Here is a 4,086-nt window from a genome sequence, read left to right on the forward strand (position 1 = left end):
AATAGTGTACCCGGGTGACGGGGTATGAAGTGAAGGCGACTAATTAGTCTAGCCGATAAAACTATTCGGAGTCAAAATAAGGTTAAGAAATATGTAAAGCGCTCATCAACATAAGATTAGCATGAAGTAAACATATTGAAAGATTTAGTGACCGGGTGATCAAATGACAACTCGGTCAAATAGCCGCCAAAGTAAATAATCAATAAAGATAACGGATACAAGCTGAAAATAACGACCCATGAGGCGTTATACATGAAAGACGTACGCGTCAATATAAATGAAAACATTTTACCGAAAGAACGGGTGTCTTGAAATGAAATTTGGTTTGTCTGATTAAATCAATGAACTACGTAAATAAGGTTTCGAGGACGAAACCTCTTTAAGGGGGGTAGACTTGTAACACCCCAAAAATGGATTTGGTAACCAAACCACGTTAATATTAATGAGGGTAAAATACCGCTAGTGGTGAAATTTACCCGGTAAATATTAGGATTTAAATAAATAATCCTTATATTAATTAAAAAGAATAGTAAACGCTTTGAGAAAAACAAAGTTCATAAGAGGCCCGAGTTAACGAGACTTAAAATAAAACGAGTTACAACTCCTGGAAACCCACTAAGTTAACTAGGAATAATTAACCTAGTTAATAATGTTTAGTAAAACAAGGAAGGAACTTGTAGTAATTGACCCATTTATAAAACCTTTAAACTAAGAGGGACTAAAATGGGCAATATGTGAACGGAGTTTATAATTAAAACAAAACAAAACGAAAACCAAAAACACACACACACAAGGTGTGTTGGTCGATGTTCACAGGAGAAGAGAAGGGGTTCCTCATCAAGAACCCTAAACACTCAAAAATTCAACAAAATTAAAGAGAAATCGAGCCGGAAAATTGGGGCTTTTAATAAAATCGTGATCACCAAGCTTAGGGGATCACAAGGTATGTTGAATTTTGATGTTTGGTGATATTTTGAATTTGTGATAAACATGCATGAACGAAATTCTTGTATAAATGTTGAGTGTTATAGTGATATTGATGTGAATATAAGTCTAGGAACAAACCCTAGATGCGAGCTTGTAGAATTGTGCCATAAACTAGTGATTAGTCAACTAATCAAGTATGAGCTAAGTGGGTTTTGATGATTTGACGAAATTGATGTTGTATTGGTGTTTATAAACATCCTACTAAGTAATATGAATGAACTACTTGGAACAAATTAGGGATTTTGTTGAGAGTTCATAAGTGATTAGAAGTGGGTCTTGACATAAGAGTTAAAGCCATGATTATGATGGTCAAAGTGGGTATATGCTTATAATAACTGAAATTACATGTTGATTTATTATTACTTGAGGTATGAAATGGATGACATGTTAGCTAATTTGGTATCTCAAAAGATGATGCTCATTAAGTGTTGATAATGCGCCTAATTGAGTCTTGTGAACTTTATAGGGCAATCATATGTGTTAATTGGTGATTTGACTTTTAAAAAGTCAAACCGACCATTAATAATATCGAATGATAATTTAGATAGAAAATACGTAAGATGGAATAGTCATGATTGATAATAACTAAACTAACCATCTTACGAAATATGATTATAGTTTGACGCCTAACAAGCTAGATGGAAGCTTGTGGATGAAACGGGTCAAACGGAGCAAGTACGAAAAGAAAAGCGTGGCATGGATGCGAGGTAAGTAAAGCTTATGCCCCTTTACATTATTTACAAATTACTTAATTGCAAGTATTGTGTATGGAGGCTACTAAGTGGTTGGTATATGATGTTCCGACACGATTCAATGAGAGTCGGAACAAGGGAAAATGGTAAGAAATCATGAATTTTGTTAAAAGGGGTAAAAAGGTAAATTAGTCATGCAATGACGAACAAATAAAAAGGGTTTTAAGTAAAACGAGTTTAAGGGAAAACCAGGACATGTTTAAAGGGATGAAATGGTAATTAAATACCATCTCATTCGGATAAATGGTCAATTAGACTAAATGGGTTAAATGGTGTTGTTAACACTATTTGACAATTACATTTGACAATCGCTTGTTGAGTTTTGTAATCACAGGAAATAACATAAGCATGCGTTGCTTTAACTAGAAAGATTTAAAGCAAAAGTTATGTAAACGGGTCAATACCTTGACCCGAGCCAGGTACGTATAAATAAGCTTTTAGTTAATCATGCAATTTTTGGTCAAATATTTAGCGAAAGTCCTCTGTCGTAAAGTGAGGGACTAAAGTTGACCAAAACACCCTTGAAGGGTATATTGGGCAAACGATCCATAGGGGTTGTTTAGGAACTTGCATTAAGATTATGGAATCATTAAATATGAATACAAGTTATAGGAATACACAGTCGTGGGTCAAATGCACAAAAATGGGCATTTGCGTAAAATGACCAACCGATGGGTAAATTAGGGATAATAGGTTAGTTATGCTAAATCCACCACAATATAGTTGTGGTGGAACATAAGCAGATATTTAGTTGTGGCATTGCGAAGTATGAAAAGAAAAGAGCTAGTTCTAGACCAAAATGCATAAAAGATCCCCTAAACGGGTCAAAATGAATTATGCGCGTAACTTGGGTGTTTGCCGCGTAATTCACAAAACTTATGAATCCAAGATAGATATTTTGAGTTAAATACCTTGGTTTATGATTTATGATTAACTAGAAACAAGTTTGGAGGTCTTTAATACAAACGAGTCAAAATATGGATTTTGAGTAATAAGCCGGAGACTTAAAGTCTGAAATTTTGTTAATCCGGATGTTGGATTTTAACTCCATGAGATGAAGAATTAAATTACGGTCACGTAGGAAAAAGAATCGTGTAAAACGGATCAAAAACGAGAAAGTTATGCTCGTTTCCGTAAAATCCAGTTGTGCTGGGAATATGCAGCAACCAGCTGCAACAGTCTGATGAAAACAAGCCGTGGCGTAGCGCAACGGGGAAGGCCCCAGGCCGTGGCGCTATGCGAGCGGGTGTCAGTTTCGCAAAAATCGTTTATTTTAACCGTTAATGCATTGCGAACCCGTTTAAATACGTTCTAAGTTACGTATGACTAATCCAACTCATGTTTTATGAGTTTCAGGTAAAATTTTAGCACCGGAGGACGATCAAGCACAATGAAGAACCGAACACAATCAAGAAATAAGCTTCCGCATGACGTTTCGTTGTTACTTTTAAATGACGAACTTAATTACATTATGTTCTAAACTTTTAAATTGTAAAAGGTTTTAATAAGCCCATATTTCCGATGTATATGTAATCTTAATTACATGATTGTTTTCGTAAAACATACGTTAAACCTCGATTTATAAGAATGGGTGTTACAATTTTTGTCACCAAACTTTATACCTACTGATATAATATAATATTTAGGGATTTTTGGAAATTTTCATTGAATTTTAAACTGATTAAACTTTAGAGTTTTAATGTAAATTCGGTATTGACGAAATTGCCCTTTTCTTCGATAAAATGAGTTTTACATGATATTTTGATACCAAACCTTTTCCTACTGATTTCACATGTTAAATAAAATATTTTAAGCCTTATAGACTGATCAAAATCTCAGCTTTTCTTATATAACCCGAAAATCGCCAAATACCGACTTTTACGCTTTTTAAACGCAATTAGTATGGGTTAAAACTATATTTGACACTTAAGACTCATTACCTACTGATATTATAAGTAAATGTTTATACTTTAATAGTAAGTAAAAATTTTGAACTCAGATTTCCAAATTTGACCCTTAAAGCTTATGTGAAATGACCAAAATGCCCCTACGGTGCATAGTTTGGTCATAAATGATAAATTTCACATATATACAATATCTTACTAATATGACTTCCAAAAATAAATATTTTTACTGATCATTTTAGACCAGAACCTCAGATTGTCATTTAACCTCTTTTATAATCTTTAAAATGACCAAAAATACCCTACGGGGCTTAAATTGATTTTAAATCCGTTTTAGGGCATAACGGAAGGTATCCTACTGATATCACAATATATTTAAGGCATATTAACTTGTGAAACCTGTACATGACTCATTTGGTTACCCGTTATGCCTTTTTTGTGTT

At 33.8% G+C, this 4,086-nt stretch overlaps 1 long non-coding RNA gene across 1 annotated transcript; it reads left to right on the top strand.

Annotated features, from left to right (window-relative positions):
• Window positions 1-806: 806 nt before the first annotated feature.
• Window positions 807-3,325, top strand: LOC110936354. Its single transcript, XR_002589929.2, has 3 exons — window positions 807-943; window positions 1,606-1,694; window positions 3,096-3,325. It is a non-coding gene; the product is annotated as an uncharacterized LOC110936354 (long non-coding RNA).
• Window positions 3,326-4,086: the final 761 nt, after the last annotated feature.

This window comes from Helianthus annuus, chromosome 1, assembly GCF_002127325.2.
Source record: "Helianthus annuus cultivar XRQ/B chromosome 1, HanXRQr2.0-SUNRISE, whole genome shotgun sequence".
Classification (NCBI taxonomy): domain Eukaryota; kingdom Viridiplantae; phylum Streptophyta; class Magnoliopsida; order Asterales; family Asteraceae; genus Helianthus; species Helianthus annuus.